Source organism: Aethalodelphis obliquidens, unplaced genomic scaffold (assembly GCF_003676395.1).
Source record: "Aethalodelphis obliquidens isolate GAN/ISIS:26980383/991018 unplaced genomic scaffold, ASM367639v1 scaffold34, whole genome shotgun sequence".
NCBI classification, from domain to species: Eukaryota; Metazoa; Chordata; class Mammalia; order Artiodactyla; family Delphinidae; genus Aethalodelphis; species Aethalodelphis obliquidens.
Genome location: NW_020837978.1, coordinates 20,242,721 through 20,263,035, shown reverse-complemented (window position 1 = coordinate 20,263,035; position 20,315 = coordinate 20,242,721). Strand labels below are relative to the sequence as shown.

General features: G+C 41.6%; 2 protein-coding genes across 8 annotated transcripts in view; one reads left to right on the top strand and one right to left on the bottom strand.

Moving 5' to 3' along the window:
• The window catches only part of LOC113631816 (cytidine monophosphate-N-acetylneuraminic acid hydroxylase-like), a 263,669-nt gene that overhangs the window by 11,103 nt on the left and 232,251 nt on the right, over nucleotides 1-20,315 (top strand). The window contains exon 2 of the mRNA XM_027128539.1: nucleotides 11,471-11,605. The gene's annotated coding sequence lies outside the window, so the exon portion shown is untranslated. The remainder of the gene's footprint in view (nucleotides 1-11,470; nucleotides 11,606-20,315) is intronic.
• Nucleotides 1-20,315, bottom strand: part of CARMIL1 (capping protein regulator and myosin 1 linker 1) — a 315,566-nt gene that overhangs the window by 220,885 nt on the left and 74,366 nt on the right. The gene's annotated exons all lie outside the window — the stretch shown is intronic.

The following is a 20,315-nucleotide window of genomic DNA, read 5'->3' as shown; positions in this document are numbered from 1 at the left end:
TAAAAGTAATACATATTTATTACAGACAACTGTACTACTTCTTACCAAAAAAAACTAAGTTACTATGTCTCCTACAGGTGGATAATAGTAGCCATTTTTTTCCCTCAAGAAAGACTTGCCATTTTCTGAATGTACCTAGCCATGAGATACATTCAAATGAAAGATGAAATTTTCAGTCACACAGATCTAAGCCATCCTGTGGAGTTTGTCCAGACAGAAGCAAGCAGGATGGTGAGAGGTTTGCAAAACATGTCACATAAGGCATAGCTGACGGAAGTAGGCCTACTTAGCATATAGGAGAAAAGACATAGGAATGACAGGAAAACAGTCTTCAAGTATTGACAGGGCTGCATATCAGAGGGAGTAAACTTTTTTTTGTGAGCCAACTTGGACCAATGTGTAGAAATTAAAGGAAGGAACATGTTAGCTTGATACTAAAAAAAAAAAAAAAAAAAAAAAAACGAGATTAGAAGTTGTGGAAAGAAATAAACTCTTTTAGAAGTTCTCTCACCATCAACAGCCTTGTCAAGAGTATGTGCAGGGCTTCCCTGGTGGCACAGTGTTTGGGAGTCCACCTGCCGATTCAGGGGACATGGGTTCGTGCCCCGGTCCGGGAGGATCCCACTTGTCGTGGAGCGGCTGGGCCCATGAGCCGTGGCCGCTGGGCCTGCGCGTCCGGAGCCTGTGCTCCGCAGCGGGAGAGGCCACAACAGTGAGAGGCCCGCGTACCACAAAAAAAAAAAAAAAAAAAGAGTACGTGCAAGGTTAAACTAGATACCTTCAAAAGTGCTGTCCAACTCCAATACCCTGTGATTCTAGATCCCCATGTCCTCTATGTGATGGGCATCATATAGACCAGGGTTAGCAATATATGGCACATGTGGCAAACTACCACTGTACACACATGCAAGTGTGTACACACACACAGCCTAAGGTGAATCACAAATATTTATAAAACTAGAATTATGTAGTAAGAACTAATCTCTAGTTCTATTATTGAGTCTCTCTCACAGACTTTGGAAGAAGGATGTAATACTCCAGGGACAAACGTTTTAATTCAAACTATGATGTCCAAAACTGAAGAGCTGCATGATATATACATTTTTTAATTGCTAAACTAGCGCAAACTCCTGATTCTGTACTAACTAGCTTCGTGACCTGGGGCGTGCCACTGCATCTCCATAGATGTCGGTGTCCAAAAGAACTTGGAATGCAATTCAATATGGTAGCCACTAGCCATGCGTTCCTTTTGGAGCCTTTGCAGTGTGGCTAGTGCAACAGAGGAATTTTTAATGTAAATATAACTTAATTATATCTCGTAATTAATTTATTAAATCTAAACAGGCACATGTGGCTAGTGGCTATTGTACTGAACAGTCAAGCTCTAATGATTCCTGAACACTTCTGAAGGAGAGAGTGCGATTCCAGACCAACTTCATTCAACCCATTATCCTGAGTAAGATCTCAATACCATAGAGGCAGCTGTGTGAGAAGGAAGAGAGATGAAATTCTTGAGGCCCAACCACAGAAGATTATTAGGGCTCCTGCCAGCTACTGCCTCTCCAGTGATCATCTGTCCAATGTCCTGGGATAGACAGCCCAGTAGCCCTTTATCCTTTAATGTCCAGAGTTGGGTTCCACATTCAAGTATGGCAGTGTAATTATCAAAGTTCTCCGGAAAAGATCACCTGTGAAGTGCAATGCCCTGTTGGTGGGAACTACCACCAGCCAGTAATACCACCAGCCACCTACCCTAATATGAAGACACCAGTGAAATATTTGTGAATAATAGTGAATAAGTAGCACCTATCATTGAAATATAAGGTTCCCTGCAGAGTACAAAAAGCTACCTCTAAATTAGTTTAACATCTCTTATGAAGTACACCATCGGATTTAGTTTTATTTATTGATTTCAGATCAAATTGTGCAACCAACCCTAAAAGCTCTTTCACATGTTTGAAAACATACTAAGTCATAAAAGCCAAAAATTATGACTTTTTAAAGAGTCATCTTGGTTGTTTAAGAAATGTAGAGTCTAGAAAAACTCCCTTTTAAAAAGTTGCCGGATAATGTTAGTAACAGGCATGTTCCAGAGCTTCAGGAGAAAGCTGGAGACAAATCTACTAACATATATTAGTAATATCAATCATTACAGCACTGGAAAATGAGACCTCAAAACAGCAAATGTGAAAGGGCAGGGAGCCTAATCACAGGGGCTATTTTTAGGAAAAAGTTCACAGCATATCTAGGATATTTTATTATTATTATTATTATTATTATTATTATTATTATTATTATTGCAGTACTCTATTCTTGCAATATTTTAAAGTCTTTGTTTTTAACTAGGCAATGGCCACCAGAAAAAACATCTTACAAATTACAAGTCAATCATCTGTTCAACAACTGAGTGGATGGCTTCCTAGCATCTAATGCACCACCACTGGCTAGTCTCACAGAGGAAATTCTACACAGAAAACTCAGATGTCAGCTTGCTGATTCTTAATTCCTGAACTGCATTCTGCTGATAACGCATACTGCTCGTAATTATCATGAGTCCTATATCCAGAGAACAAGGCAGACGAAAGCTCCATTGCTGTGCCCATACCAGCATCAGCCTGCCTTTCCCTGCTTAGCTGGCTCTGATCGCTGGGCAGACACTGCCTTTTTCTTTTCACATGCTGACTCAAGAATTTCCAGCATGAGTATTCATGTTTCAGAGTGTCTAGAATAAAAAACACTGATACTCAACTCCAGCAATTATCCCATTTTAGACTTTAAAGAAAAGTGATCAGCTACTTCCAATCTGACTTAAGCAGCTAACATTTTTTAAACACTTGACTTAAAAATAACTTGAGGTTATAAAAAGTATATATAATGGACAGTACCATAATTTTTTAACATTTAATGAAAGGCTGAAGGACAGATTCCTTTAAAGTTGCCCATAGACCCTGTCTTAGTTTGCTTGGACTGGTATAACAAATACCCTTAGACTGAGTGGCTTAAACAATGTTTACTTCTCACAGTTCCAGAGGGCTGAGAGGTCCGGGCTAAAGGTACCAGTCAATTTTGTTCCTGATAAGAGCCCTCCTCCTGGTTGCCAATAGATGCCTTCTTGCTGTATCCACTCATGGCAGAGAGAGATAGAGCTAGCTTTCTGGTCTCTTCTTGTAAGGGCACTAATTCCATCATGAGGGCTCCACCCTCATTACCTAGTTACTTCTCAAAGGCTCTGCCTCCAAATAACATCACATTGGGATTAGGGCTTCAACAGATGAATTTGGGGGAACACAAACATTTAGTCCATAGCAGACTCCACATAAGGCATGCAAGTCCTCCTCTTATCTTCTGAATTAGATCAGCACATTTTCAGTAGGGAGGGTATCCAGAGGTGAGAGAAGCACAGTGCATGGTACAGTTCCAGGCACTTGGAAATGCCTGATGAATGCTGAATTTGCAAACGAGGGTGTGTGGGTTTCCCTGGCCGTGATGGAGGAAATCCCCAGCAAAAAGGAATGAAAGCTGAATTCCCCTTCAGCTAGCTGTTCCTACGTTCTAGGTAAAGCCTATCTCGTAAATAAATGGAGAAACCCATATTGAAAGATGAAAAAATAATGCCATTGTCTGACTAAATACCTCGGAAAGCTGCAGGATTAATATAACAGGAAGCGTCATTCCTATCACAGAACTTCAGCTCTTTCAACTAGGACAGATATCACCATAAGGAACACTGGCCTTTCAATACTCTCCGGCCTTAACTCTCCTGGAGTTTTCGAGAACAATGCCAAGCGTAACATTTATCAGCTCGTGGATATCAAGACTATTTCCAAACACCCGCAGACACATGACAGGTGTGATGCTGCAATCACAACATGATTCACAAGGTCTGGAGGCTCCTTGCACTTGAGACATTTGCTCCCACTTGCCCACCCGCTCAAGGTCCCTTCTTTTTTTCTCCTTATGAATATGCTTCCCCTGTTTCCTTTTCATTTTTCCAAAAGATATCCAAAATGACAGAATCCATTTGCCAACTCATAGCCAGAGTCCAAGAAGTCATTACCCACTGGAAAAGGGGTCCATAGTCACGACTGGTGGTTATTCTCCAGTTCATACAATGCCTACATGTTTACATTTCTCCCTCCAAGGCCTCATTCTTGTACTAAAACTATTCCAATTGTAATTATAAAGTCATCACCACCCATGTGTATAGCTGGTTCATTTTGCTTAGAGGTCACTGCAGCCAAGAAACAAGTCGCTTTAGTTTCCGTCCCTCCCTCTCGTTGTGCTCAACATCTTCGCCAGTTGCATCTAGAGAAAGGCTTGCTGAATTGAAAAGTAGAAATTCCAGATTCTGCATCTTCAAATCCAAAAGATGGTTATAAAAATCGTAGCTTGAAAAGCCACTGAACTGCAGAATATATATTGCTATTTAAGAGTCTATACGTCCTCTATTTAAGGAAGAGTAGACCCCTTAGAAAATTCAGAACAATTTACATTAATGCTTCATTTGTCTTGAAATAGGGCTGGTGAGCACAGTGCCTGATAAACTGAGCTATCTAATATTTAGTCACAGACTTTGATGTTTCTGCATGCGTTCTTCAGAATTATTATTTTGGGAACTGTTGAAGAAACGTCAAAGCCGAAATGCTATATTTACCTGTTCCTCAGTTTGTAGTAAGAATTTTTCAAACATAAGTCTACACGTATAAACACTTTTAACTTCCTTGAACCTAAGTATTTTAAAACGTCTAGTCTGCCCTTGCTAGTGAAGTAAAAGGTGATATAATTTTATATTATCTAGTCCCATATGCCATATTGTCTTATATTATCTAGATATTGTATCATCTAGTATTGTCCTGATCCTCACCTGTTGCTTATTAATTTCAAAGTTCGACTGATTTTCAAAAGTATACAGATCCGTAATAATGGCCAATATTTATATAATATTTACCAAGTGCTGCACCTTAGGCATTGATTATATTAATTCATACGATCCTCACCTTGACCCTAGGAGGTAGGTACTATTACCTCTCCAAGGCCTCAGGGAATTGTCATTTGTTTTTATTTTAAAATTCCTACTCCTAAACTATACCAGCAAAGTGCAAGTAAAAATAAACATCAGAGGAATAACAAAATAAATTCCATGTCCTTATATCAGACCAGGGTAACTTATTTCATACTGCAAATAATTAATGTGATAGGTAAAATAATGAAGTATATTAATTCCTGGGCTATTTGCTCACATCAAATTTCCAAGGTTAATCTGACCCCTCAGTGTGTGAGACACACACCCACCAGATACATCCAGACATGGAGTTACCCAGGCTTCAGAGAGAGTAAGAACTACAGACTAGAACAAGACCACAGACAACTTGCAATCCAATTTTTTGTATGAAATATTAATCTCATCACTTTCTTTACCGAATCTGCTAACAAGTAGCAAGTCAAACAGAAGTTTCACTCTCCTCCGTCCTCCCCAGTCTCTGGTAGAGGTGCTAATGAATAGAAAAATGAGAGCCTACAGCCTAGAATAATCTACAGACTGGAATAATCAATCTTTGAAACTTCAAGGGCTGATTTAATAAAACTTTACTAATTTGCACCACAGAAGTGGCTCAAATCCAAGATAAAATACCCCAAATCAGCTTATTCCTTTATAAAACAAGCATGTATTCAAAAGTTTGGCATGATCATGAACAGCAAACTCTGCAATTTATTTGGTATTAATAACTTCAAAAAATCTTACTACTATTTCTCTTTTTGGTTCTCCTTTGTGAACAAATATTCCATGTGCCTAGAACAGAGCAGGGCACAGAGCAGGTGCTCAGGAAAGGTTTACTTAATGAAATGCATGAATGAATAGTTGAGGCACCTCAGCATTCCCTGAGTTTCCAGTCCCTGGCCCCTGAAAACCAGACTGCACATAAACACAAGAGAGACTTTTCCAGAACACAAATATATCTATGTTGCTACACTACTTGTATCCCTTTCACAGACTTCCCCACACCTCAGCAAGCTGAACAGACCTGACTCTGTCACAGAGCAACTGTGTTACATCTCCAGCCCACAGTCTCACCACTCTTCACCTGAACGAGAGTGAAATTCCCCATGGTGTCCTCTCCTCCCTTCCGTCCACCAGATGCCTTAGCTGACTGTGTTCTCCTGAAAGGCTGCACCTATCTTTATCACTGCACTTAGCTCACTGTTACTAACTCTTTTGGTGTCTAACTGCCCCCCCCCAGCCTATGAACTCTTTAAGGGAAGATTATTTTAGTAATCACTGTGTCCCCAGCATCTAGCAAAGTATTCAAAACACAGTAGATATCAGTAAATGTTTACTGCAGGCCTGAATGGATGAATAGATGGGGAAAATCACACAGTACTACATCTATTCATAAAAATCCCAGGCAGCCATGCTTTTGAAGATGATGATTTCAGACTTGCCAGGAGGAAACGAAAACCACCATAAACGAATTACATAACAAAATACTCCCCATTATTAGCAATGATTACAGAATGTATACTCATCATGGAAGGCACTGCCTGTTGGGACTTTCAGTTAATTTCTCAGGGCAATGAGGTTTGGGCAAAACTAAGAACAGGGAGCTTAAGCGGTAGCTACACACCCGTGTATTCTCTGCCCCAGAGGTAACATTCTGAAAGCAAATCTAAAAACAGAAATGATTTTCAGCCGGTGCTAAGGAAAAACAAGCCAATGCCCCTGCAGTGCCATGCAGGCACACGGCTTCCACTCAGCACAGAGCGGGTGGGGGCTGGCCCAGTGCAGCCTTAACCATCACCCCACAGGCACACCAGTGCAAACCCACCCTCCTGTAGAAGAGACAGCTATCAGAAGCCCAAGTACCTGGGCTGGCACTGCAGAATTTAGTCAGTCTAGCTTTAGCTAGAACCAGAACGCTGGCCAGAAGTTTTTGGTTAGTGTCTCAATTGAGGCATCACCTTTGGCACAGATGCTGAGCGCTGCTGGCCACAGGGGGACCTGAGCATCAATGTTGGCAAAAACGGACAAAAAACTAGAGTGTTTTTGCTGCATCTGAGCTGGGCTAGGGAAGGTCCCACCGTGTCATGCTCCTGCGCTTCAGGCTTTGTCCCCAGATAGAACACAGGGGACAATCGGCATTCACTTCTTGAAGAAAACAATTATTCTGAATTTCTGTATCTTCAAAACAGAAAATAGATGGGAGGTTCATTATGCTATTCTATTTTTGCAGATATTTAAAACTTCCGGTAATAATCTGTTCTCAAGACATTTTCCATAGTAAGTTTTTGAATCTATAACTCATAGTTTTCTATCTCAGGACTTTAATTCCAAGGTAATTGGGACACTAAAAAATAAGAAAGTGATTATCCCGTTGAAGGGAAAAAAATGCCAAAATACTAACAATGGATTTAAATTTAGATTTCATCCCACCTGGTATAGAGTGACTCGATTAATGTCACCAGAAGCAGATCATACTCTTCTCTATGAATTGTTATATATTTGTGGAAATTGTGCCTTTGCAATATATTATTTTTGTTTTCCATTTCTAAAATACTTCAGATAGGCATGATGCTTTTCTTCTACGTCTATATATGTTTAAAACCTTACACAGACAGTCCTAGGCACCCTCAAATACCACCATCTGAGCCCATCTTATTCCCACCAGCTGACCCTTCATGACCGCAAAGGGCAAAGTAGAATTTCCCTCTACTTCAAAGCAAGCCACTATTTCATCAAAACAAAAAAGGCTTTTCCTCTATATTTTTTATAGAGGAATATATAAACCGCTGCCAGTTACATATTTTTATATTCACTCCTTCATTGTGTCTTCATCACTGACATACTCTGCCAACTGTATTTGTAAAAATGTATCTTTTTATTTCTATTCTTTAAATGTTCTTCCCTCAACCCCAACTGCTTCCTCTCACCTCAATAAACTCTACTAAAGCACATCTTTGGGATATTTTTTATAATATGTAAAGTAAAAAGAAATGAAAGCCTCTTTCTTCCAAAGCCTTTTCCAAAGTCACCTGAGCCCAGATCTTTCTCATCTTGAAGCCGAGTCTGCTCCCTCTCTCTCCAACTCCCTTGCATTTTGTTGATAAAAGGAACAATCCCTCGAAAGGGAATCACCTCCTCATGCCATACTCCTACTTCGGCAACAACGTTCTATCTGTCCTCCATTCCATCACACGTAAATTTCAGCCTGGCTCCCAAGGTCCTCCGCTATCAGAATCACGGATACCTGTCCAATTGCGCCAACCCACAGTGCTCAATGGGCCACGCCACTTGGGGTCGGAGAACTCACATTCCACACCCACTTGGACTTTAGAACCTTCTCCTTCATGAACTGCCCAACAACTCCACCCAGTCTGCAGAGGCCAGAACGACTCAGGTCCAAAGAACACTCTGGAAAGGTGACTAGACACAGGACAATTCTCTACACCTGTGTATTTCGATACTATTAGCATATTACCCTCTGCAATCTGGTGGGGCTGGTCTATAATTTGATGGGGAGAGCTGACAAAAATTCACAAAATGATGTAAGGTGACTAAGTTAAAACTACAAAGGGCAGGAAAACACACAACCTCTTGAATTATCAAGACTGAGAGTGTTGGCAACCAAGTACTAAAATAAATATTTTCACCACTTGTAAATTCTTTGAGCAGACTTTTCTAACAACACGCAAATAAAGAGAAACAAAAATACAGAAGTCCCAAGTGGATATACAACAGAGAAAGAAAAGATGAGTGTCTCCCCCCCCCCAAAAAAAGTCTCTTTTTCGATGCAGGTTCCTTGGTACACTGAGCCGTAAATTTGATGTGGTCCAAGGCTTGGGCCCTCATTTGGCAACAACGATGCACTGTCTAGACTGTGGCTCCCTAGAGGAAAGGTCTGTGCCTAAATTATTTGTGAACTTCCAATGACCTACACAGTGTCTGGTACAAAGAAAACAATAAATGGTTGCTTAATAAAGAGAGGCTTGTTTTGAACCTTAGATCCTAGATTTAAAAAAAAAACTATAGATAAAGATGTTTGGGGTTTATTCACAAACTCATTATTGAACATGAAGTTTAATCCAAACAATAGGAGAAAATTTTTTTCAAGCTTTTGATGGAATTAATTTTCTGAAAATGTTGTGATTTGCTTACTTTTAATTTGCCACTTACCTTTCCAATCCAACAAAATCTCTTTCCTTTAGGGCAGGGTTAGTGGACCAAATTTGACTCTCTGAAGCAGTCTGCTATCTATTTTTATAAATAAAGTTTTATTGCAAAAAGCTATATGCAACTATTTATCTCTTGTCCATAGCTGCTTTCATACTACAAAGGCAGAGCTGAGGACTTGCCACAGAGAACTGACCTGCAAGCCTAAAATATTTGCTATCTGGCCCTCTATAGGAAAAGTTTGCTGACCCTGCTTTCGGCATCATGTAATACTTAATATCCAATAAAACTGTGTCGTTTAAAATAGCTGGAAGGTTTACTGAGCTAAAGTTATTTACAAGTTAATTGAATATACTATTTACTTCTGGCCACTATGGTTTTATTATATCCTCAAAATTGAAATCTACCGAAGACATGCGTTGAAAAAAAAAGAAAAAAAAAACAGAAATCTAATGATACGGAAATTTTTTTCTTGCCACCTAACTTATGCCATGGTTTTCTTAAAGCCTTTAAGAGCCCATAGAGAGCAGAATAAACTTCATAGAGGTAAGAGGAGGAAAGGAAAAACTGCATAGAGAAGTTAAGAAGAAATTTAAGACTGTACCAACTGAAGCAGGGGACAAGGCACACAACACCTTCATCTCTTCACAGATGGAGCAAATGTGGTATTTAAGAGAAAGAGGTCTGAGTAATGGTAAAGAAAACATTTTTTAACTGTAGAGAAAATAAGCGAGTGTTTTGTTTGGATACGTCGGCTTATCCAGACTAAAAGGCTATCACAGCAAAGTGCCTTTTGGGGAATATGCAATCCTACCCATACACAAGGAATTCTCAGTGAAGACAGTGGGAAGAGAACACACGCATTTCCCCCTGACCTGTATCCATTACACCAGAAGGTTCACTCCACCCAGCTTTCTGTAACTGGAAAGCAGCAAATTCCCGGAACCACCTGGAGCCTCAAAGCCTGCCTACTCATCCTCAGTGCAAACAGCTCTCCTGCCAGCTAGGAGGCCTCACCTTCCTCTGAAAGAACCTTGTTTATTCCTACCAAGTATACCCTCACCCCTCTTCCATCCATCCAAATGCCACCTATTATCCTTCATGGTCCCATTCAAAATCCCAACCAGTGCACCTGTAGCAGTCAGAGGGACCCATTCACAAAGACGATAGTGTGAAGGTTGCTCCCGGAGTTGTACAACACGGCGGCCCCAATCCCGGCCCCTCCATAAAGTCTCTCCCATCCACATCACAGCAGGCTGGCAGTCCCTCTCTCTTTCCTAAAAGTATACATGTGTCTCGTGCCCTCACCGGGCTCGCATTATGTATTTTTTCCATACGTAAGTCAGCAGTGACACTAACAACAAACAGCCCTCCGTGAGTCAGGCCCCGCGCTAAACGCTCTGTGTGCGTCATCTTGTTTAGTTCTCAGAATAATCCTATGAGTAGGCATTACCACCATTTTCCAGTTTCATAGGTGAGGAAGCTAAGACAAAAACGGTAAATTTGCCGGAGGCCACACAGCTAGAAAGTGGCTGAGCCAGGATTCTGACTGGGGTCTGTGATTCCAAGGCCAATGTCCTTAAATGATACTCTAACTCTCACCCAGAAGGTACTCAATGAAACTTGCTTCGTAGACCAAAACTCTAGTCCAACCCCTAGCTACCCTTTGGTCTTTCCACTTCTTACTTAGAACAGCCCACAGAGTGGGAGAGCTTTGAGGCAGACACATCTCCTAGTGCTCTACCATCCCACACAGAGTGACTACAAGACTCCATTGCGATGGTACAAAATACCGAATATCCCTATTTTTCACTCCTGTGAGCAAGCATATCACACAGTTTACAATTACTTTCCAGGCTTCTTTTGAACAGCCAGGCGATGCGTGGCTTTATCTTTGACCACTGAGCTCATCAGACTACACACCCTCAAAAATAAACACAGTTACAGGAGAGTAGGTCTGTTCCAGTCTACTCTACGGGTAGCAAAATGACTCTTACGGAACCTTGGAGCTGTGGTCAAAATGAAGACTCTCCTCTCCTTTACCTGTTCCCTCCTACTCCCAGTGAGATGAGGGATTAAATAAAATGCAGGCATCCAGCTCCCCATTCTGAAATGAAAATTCCATACTTAGAAAAGCATTAAGAAGGTCCCCTATCATGCTGGTTTCAAGTGTTTAATTATATGCATCATGTAATTATATTGCATACATACTTTGTCACTGTTTTCTACTGAGGTTGGCGGGGACAGAGAAACTCAGCGTTGGATTCTTAGTTTAATGGGCTTGTTTTTCTGATTACTATACAGCTTGCTGGGTGAGCACTGGAGAGACAGTCTGATAAGCTTTAAAAGAGGTGGCAAGGAAAACCAGCCGCCTGTGGACGCTACCCATATGGAAACAGGCCAAGACTGGAAACACCTTTAGGAAGAAGGGTATCCAAGGTAAGCGACATCCTTCAGAGATGGATGAAATCTTGACTGCAACCCTCCTATTTTCCAATAAGATTTTGAGCTTTAAAAACAAGTGGATGGGGGCGGGGGGAGCCACAGCTGCTTAATCTGAAAGCATCTTTCAGTTTCCTTGCAAAAGTTTCCAAGTCAAGGAAGGGGAAGAATCAACACTTACCGTAAAAAGCAGGCCCTGGAGAGGCAGCAGTACCCCAGGGTACGGTCCCACCTGAAGGAAGTGCTCCCAGTGAAAGAAGCTACTATGAACCTAAGGCCCATAAGGGTGAGAAGTCAGAAGCTTATTTGGGAGTTTGCCACCTTGAAGCGTAGCAAGTGAGGAAGCAGTGAGAGGTGGCAGACGGGATGGGGTGAGGGTAGAAGCTACACCCAGACAGCTGTGGTGTGAATAAAACCGCAGCAGCTGAGCAGCATGGAAACAGGAGTCTTAAGCATCTGAGTATCTGAGAAGCAGCTGTGGTAATTTCTGAAATAACTTGGGGAAAAAAAATCAAAATACAGCATTACATTCAACTGTTAGGTAGACTGCAAGTATGATCCACGGATTAAGAATAAAACTAAAACCCAAGACACTATGCGTTGCTCTAATGGCATCTACGCCCGGGGCCAGACTTACGGGTAAAGCCAGCTTATAGTGAGCTCTCCCATCTGGGACTTACAAGAAGAGTTCCCCAGAACAGGGTCCAAGACAGATCCACCCAGTATTTAAAGCCAGCCTTTAACAAAGGCCCCGTATGGACACCAGACTTAGTCATTTGAGCCTAAGAAGAGCCTCCTAAAAAGTCAGATAAACTTGACTAACTTGAACTCACCCGTTAGAGCAACGATAGAAAGAATGTGTAATCCAATCATGTAAAGGTTTTTAAAACTCAGCCAAAATGACTGGCAAATAGGACCATATGAAAATTTTTTTGCTAAAATGGCAAAAAACCAAAACCCTCCTAAAAGAACGCTTCATTGTAATTCCTTACTGTAAATCAATAACTGTACCGTTCTAAAGGACATATTGGTCCATACAAGAAGCATTTTGGCTGATTCAAAATTTGGATGGAGAAACATGAGCCTAGGACGAGGGACAATGGCATACATGTGAAGTAAGGCTGCAGACATGCAGAAGTCTCATCAATTCCACATCTAGACATCTGCGCCATTTCTGAAGGGCGGGCAGAGAGAGGGCTTAAGAGTAAAGACTGCCCAATTCACACACACTTCAGTGGGAAGATTCACAGATTATCAGATAGTTCTTGTGCTGTTGGTTATGCCAAGTCATTTTGCACTGGGTGTTCTGTGAGATTCTCATGTCTGCTTTGTCTCCCCAAACTGACTGCCCACCTTCAGTTTCATTGGAAAAACCTTGATCTGTATGTATCTGGTGCTTATGAGGAGGTGTTACCTGTCTGCTCAAGGAGCTCAAAGAGCGATGTAGTAAGCTCATTTAATGCAAATGGTTTTATAATTCTGTCTCAACCTTCTTTCTGCAGCCGCCTACTTTTTCTAGGGCAGGGTAATGGAAATGATTTCAAGAAATGGGAAAAGTGTGATTTAAGTTAACGCAACTGAGCTTACTTCCCTTGGGAAAAGGACAGCTAGCTGACTAGGCTCAGAAATTAATTAAGTGGTGTCTGACCTCTATTAGTTATTTAAATTTAGTAGTAACTTTACTAACAAAGAGAAGGTGCTCCGGTCAGCTCGAATGAACGTCAGGATTCTTTGCTTTCAGCATACTGAATGACTGAAGTCGCTGCACTTCCCTCACAGCTGTACACAGAATTTTCTTTAACGTTCAGCTGACATGGAAAAGTCAGAATCCAGTACATGAAAGGCGGTTTGGGGGTGTCTGTGGATAATGAAGGGAAGTGTGAGCTGTTTGGGAGCCAAGTGTTCACACGTGGGGCCTGTCTCAAAACAGTGAATTACTTTCTTGCTGTCTTAACATTCTCCCTTAACTCTTCCCTCTCCAAGCTGTCTCCTCCTGGCACTTTTCTTCTTTAATTAAAGTACAGTTGGCTCACAGTATTATATTAGTTTCAGGTGCGCAACATAGTAATTCAGTATTTTTATAGATTATATTTCATACAAAGTTATTATAAAATATTGACTATGCTCCCTGTGCTGTACATTACATCCCTGTAACTTATTTATTTGAGACCTCTTAATCCCCTTCCCCTATCTTGCCCCTCTCCCCACACTTCTCCCCTCTGGCAACCACTAGTTTTGTACCGGCGAGTCTGTTTCTGTTTTGTTTTTTAGATTCCACATATAAGTGAAAACATACGGTATTTGTCTTTCTCTATCTGACTTACTTCACTTAGTATGATAATCTCTAGGTCCATCCATGTTGCTGCAAATGGCATTATTTCAGTCTTTTTCATGGCTGAGTAATGTTCCGTTGGGTATATATACTACATCTTCTTTATCCATTCATCTGGTGATGGGCACTTAAGTTGCTTCCATATCTTGGCAACTGTCAGTAATGCTGCTATGAACGTTGGGGTGCATGCGTCTTTTCGAATTAGTGTTTCTGTTTTCTCCAGGCATTCTTAACTCATATAGGGCCAAGTAACAGGAAGCACCCACACAGCCACACCACAGAGAGCTGGAAGTCCTGCAGGCACCAGTGGGAGAGGGGGTGCTAGCTCTCCCTTAGGAGGCCTTTTCCAGCTACAGCACACCCCCTTCCTGCTCCTCAGCTGCTGCCACCCTCCAAACCTCGCTCCCAAACCACTCAAGCAGTCCCAGGGAAACCAGACCTTCATCCAGCCCGGAAGCTTCCAATTCCACCCTACCCTACAATGCTGTTGTATAGACAACACTGTATTTTTTCAACCAGAGCATATATTACAGAAAGTATCCCGAGAGCAACACTTACATCTTTTTCCATTCTTTGCACTAACAAAAACAGCCCCCAAAGAAAAATTTAAACCAATAATTTACTTCCATCATGGATTCTCCTTTCACCCAGAAAGTAAATGCTCTACAGCACTGGACCACACCCCCCAGATCAAAACAGTGACACAAGCTAACAGAACGTATGAGGGAGACCAATTTACACAGTAGCAGCCAACATGTGCGAATACTTTCATTGCAAAATTGCAGAGTGTAGCTCACCAAATACATGCCGGAATGCTGATGTGAGTAATTACACAGGTGGTTATGCAAACACTGAAGTCATGCTTCAATCTGGCAGAAGGGTAAACATTTCTAGGACAGTTTGCAAGGTTCAATTATCTAGATCGCCTGGTTAATTTCCTTTACATCTGAAAGAGTTCCCCCGAAGTCGATCATTTTCCAACAGAAAAGTCACTGCTAGGAACATTTTCTGCATAGGCAAGAAAAGTATACACTTGTAGTAAACTGACTCAACATTTTTAAATGAGCATCTTTACCAGGAGCTGACCTGTGCAGACATGATTATTCTATTGTGTCCTACAACTTAGTTCAAACAAATCTTTACTCTTGAAAACATTTATTTGAATAATATCCATTATCTACTATTTGCCACGCACTATTCTAAGATGCTGGGGACACAGCAAGGGATGAAATAGGCAAAAACTCCTGCCTTTTGGAGGCTCATGTTCTACCGGGGGAAAACAATACAGTCACATAAATAAGACATAGGGCATGTTAGATGGTGATCAAAGTGTGACGGAGAAAAAGAAAGCAAGTAAGGAGAATGGGGTGGGGGCGTTATAACTGTAAATATCAGGGAAGACTACAGGGAAAAGGTAACATTGTTCAGAGACTTGAAGAAGGTTTAGGGAAGGAGCCAAGCCAGGTGGAGTCCTGGAAAATAACTTTCCAGGCAGAGGGAGCAGCTAGTTCAAAGGCCCTGAAAGAGCAGCGTGCCTGCTGGGTTCAGTGATCAACAAAAATCTAGAATTGGCTAACTATTCCATAATCTTGTTAAAGACTGTATCCCACATAGAGATTTCAAAAGGCTTCACTGTTTACAGTTCTGGAGTTTTCTCTTAAATATATATAGCCTTTGACATGACTGATTCATAGAAATGTATGTGTTTTGCTTTCCCCCATCCCTGCATGCACTGACAGCTTCTTGTTTGCAGTGACTTAAGTCCCAAGGGCCCTGGGAGTATGTTTAGTACCACAGCAACCAAAGCTAGTACAGCACTCAGATATGCTGTAAGTCAAAGATGCCTATATATGGATTCAAGGAAAGGCGTGCAGGAATCTCTACCTTTATCCCCTAACACCACAACATCCTCCTCCTTTGTGCTCCGGTGTCAAGGTAGTGAGAGGTCAGCAAAAAAATCTCCAAAAATGGTAATAAGCTCAAAGCAGAGCTGGAGGGAAAAAAGTACCCATCTCTGCACTTCCAAAATAATAATGTGATCCAATTTGCTTTCTTAAAAGTTACAATTTTTTAAAAAAGAAAAAAAGCCAAGAAGTCTAATTTTGAATACAGGGAAAGGAAAAGGAGAACTGAGTACGTAAAAGAACAGACTGTGAATCCCGAGTCCAGAGTAAGGTCAAGGGCAGAGCGAGAGGCCCCAGGACTAAGAGTCAGGCACACCTGGGCCCCCTCTGTGCTCCACTAGCTGTGTGGCCGTGGCTGTGCCACTTCACCTTTTCGAGGCTTCACTTCCTCATCTGGGGGAGAGGATTCATAATCCGTACAGTGCTAGATGGTTGCAAAGACTGGAAGCGGTGCATGAAAAGGGGACAGCGTGGAGAAAGGCCAATTGCCAAAGGTTATTATTGTGTGATTCTATTTATAGAGCATGTGTGAAATGACAAAATTACAGAGGAGGAGAACAGACTGAGTGGTTGTCGGGGCTGAGGGCAGGGGATAGAGAGAAAGTTGGCTATGATTATAGAAGGGGACCACGAGGGATCCTTGGAATGGAGCTGCTCGGTATCTTGACTATGGCGGTCACGTGAATTGTCACACGTGATAAAACTGCATAGAACTCCACACACACACACACACACACACACACACACACACGTGCATGTAAACCCTTGGAAATCTAAATAAGATTGATGATTGTATCAATGTTAATTTCTGGATTGTGAAGCTGTAACACGGTTATGCAATATGTTACCACTTGAGGAAATGGATGCAAGGATACAGGGTCTCTATCCTTTCTTACAACTACATACGAATCTATAGTTATCTCAAATAAGTGTTTAAAAAAAAAATCTCGGGCTCGGCTCTCCCAGACTACTAGGAGGTCGGCCCGCTGTTCTGGCAGCGAACCTTCCCTCTAATAAATTCTGTCTTCTTTAAAAAAAAAAAAAAATCTCATCACCTTAAAAAAAACAGTGGCTGGCATGTCATGAACACTCTCTAAGTGGCATATTGGGCAAGTTATCTGTCACCTACAAACCAGAACTGCAAGTTCCTACTTCCGGCTTCAGATTCCAGAAGAAATGCTGAGCGCCATCCCTGAGTGAGCACACCATGTGGGGGTTCATGCCACAGAGGTTATCACCACCACCATCTTCGGACCCCAGCCCTCCAAAACCTCACCAATATCCAAGTGAAATACACATACTCTTTATATAACCAATGGAGAAACTTACTGACAGGAATCCACTTACCACACTATTTAAAGAACCTTTTTTCTGTCTGGGAGTAATAAACACATACACACTAATAAAAAAGAGCTCTCTAAAAAGAGAGAGAAAAAGTACTTTCATGGTCCAGAGCAACATGTTCCAAACTATTCTCCAACCAAGGAACACCAGTCCCCCTCAGGGACTAATAATTCAATAATGATAATGCAAAATTTTAAAATCACGGTCAAGTAAATTTGGGAAATACTGCATACATTTTCCCCCTCTGAGAGCTCTAGTGGGGGCGAGGGGCAGGAATCCCCTCCATTTAACTCAGCTTTTTCCAAATTTACTTGTTCACAAAACCATTTTATTATACCTACTGGCATCCTGAGAAATACTCCCAAGGTCTAGAAATTTAAAAATCATTCTACATCGGTCAGCTACTCACTACCAAATTTCTTCACCCTCTATGTACTTTAGAAGAGAAATGGATGGTTTTTCTATAGCTAGCACAGTAGTTTTAACTGCATGCAATTGGTCATCAATAAACATTTGCTGAATTAGATACAATGCAAGTACAATTTCCAGGATGACAACTTTAGGCATAGGAGAAGCAGCATTTCCTGATGTTGTTGTTGTTGTTTGTTTTTTAAGTCTCAGTTGAGAAAACAAAAGTGCTCCTTTCTAGAAGTTTCTAAACATTTCTCAGAAACTTGTCTCCTCCTGAGTGGCAGCTACTCACAACTAAAACAGCACTTTACCACATGGTATGATTATAAGGAATAAGCTCAAGACTAAAAACATCTGTACTCAAAACTCTAGGTCCTGAAATTCGATTAGCAAGGTATAGGGCCTTGCATACCAAAAATAAGGGAAAAAGCTGTAACTGCGATTATTCCTGGGAGAGGGAATGAGTTAAATTTGTCATTTCATGAAGATGACTTTAGCTTAAATGAATTTCTAATGTCAGAGAGTTTTCTGAGATCAGGCTTGGATGAGGGCAAGAGAAAGGTGAAGACCCTGAATCCTAGGGAGGGGCAGAAGAAGAAAGAGAAAAGGGAGGCAGACAGTATCAAAAACAAGCTCCATTTAATTCACAGGTACCTCAAGGCCAGAGACACTGGTTTACAATGACACATTTCCATTTATAGAAATAACCCATACTCAACTTGAAGAACCATAAACCAACTGGAAAATTAAAAGGAATTAATCAGAATAATTTTAAAAGAATGAAATTCATCAGAAGAATGAATAAGAAACAAACATTCAGGCTCTTTAAAAAATACACAAAGCAGGCTTCCCTGGTGGCGCAGTGGTTGAGAGTCCGCCTGCCGATGCAGGGGACACCGGTTTGTGCCCCGGTCCAGGAAGATCCCACATGCCGCGGAGCGGCTGGGCCCGTGAGCCATGGCCGCTGAGCCTGCACGTCCGGAGCCTGTGCTCCGCAACGGGAGAGGCCACAACAGTGAGAGGCCCACGTACCGCAAAAAAAAAAAAAAAAAAAAAATACACAAAGCACTTGAGGAATATGCACTTGGAAATTAACTAAATTATACACATCTTCTATGTAAAGATTTGGAAAAGAAGAATTTATCATGAACCCCTGATGTACCAGAAAAATGTATCACCAAAGGATAATAAAGTGAATTCACTGAGCATTCCCCTCCAAGGCACACTCATGCATTTTAGGAACATTTCCAACATGTCTGAAAACAAAATGGGTTTCAGATAGAACATCAATTTAACCGGCAGAACCTAGCTTCGCAAGCATTCCTGGTTTTCAAGGCCGCTGTGGAGAACTGAGCAATGGTTTAGACATTCCATCACAGTGAATAATCCCCACATCACAGGAATACGGCTATCACACACATCCATTTCTCAGTATGAATAAGGCCAGGTCTAATCGTTCCAGTTCAAATGAACTAAGATGTCAACTGACAGATGTCAATCTGGCCCTCCACTCTGCCTTCTCTGTGGTCCTCCCCTGCAGCATCACAGGATCGCATCTCTCCCCTTGGTTACAATAATTTGAGCAGCTTTTGCCTTGACTGTCTCAGCCTTCTCCTCTTCTTGGCCCAGAAAATATTATGGCGAAAATATTAAGTATTTTGGTTAAAAAAATGTTTTCTTGTAATTAAGCTGAAATTGACACGACAACAACAACAAAGTATCTATGGTTTAGCAGAGATCCCAATGAGCTTCCAGAACTCCGGCCCCCACAAACTCAACAAATTGGAGATAAGAAAGTCAACAGAAAATTTCTAAATCTGCCTGCCGACTTACTGAAACGCCCTAATAGTCCATGAAAGGTTTCTTACAAGGAGCTCAGGTATCTTTTATACTCTCCTTGCAGCAAGATGTTCTTTTCCGATTTCAAAGGGAGAAAAGTGGTCTGTTTCTTTCCCTCCCCCATTCATGAACACAGGAAATAGTGATTTTCCTAAATTCCTTTTAACACTGATGGAAGGAGGGAAAGCCTAGGTACTCTATCCCTAATCCAGTATTCTATTAATAGAATTTTAAATGCTGTGCAGTTTTTAAAATAATTAAGTGCGGGCTTCCCTGGTGGTACAATGGTTAAGAACCCGCCTGCCAATGCAGGGGACATGGGTTCGAGCCCTGGTCCGGGAAGATCCCACATGCCGTGGAGCAACTAAGCCCATGTGTCACAACTACTGAGCCTGCGCTCTAGAGCCTGCGAGCCACAACTACTGAGCCCACGTGCCACAACTACTGAAGCTCACGCACCTAGAGCCCGTGATCCACAACGAGAGAAGCCACCGCAATGAGAAGCCCATGCACCGCAACCAAGGGTAGCCCCCGCTCACTGCAACTAGAGAAATCCCATGCACAGCAACAAAGACCCAATGCAACCAAAAATAAATAATTTTTTTAAAAAATCATATTAAAATAATGTAAGTGGGAGGACAATGAACAACGACTGCACTGGGGCACTCTGCTCCCCTCACCTCTCCAGGAGGCTGACTCGTATCTTATCTGGAGGCTCCCATTCGGACACTGATGCACCTGCAAAGCGACAGGCCCTGCCTACCTGCAGCAAAAGCACTCCCTTTTATCCTTTAACCTGCCTAAGCTCATTTAGGTCAATAAAGCCAGGTTCAAAAACAAGCTAAACTTTTTTCATTAAAAAAAAAAAAAAAAAAAG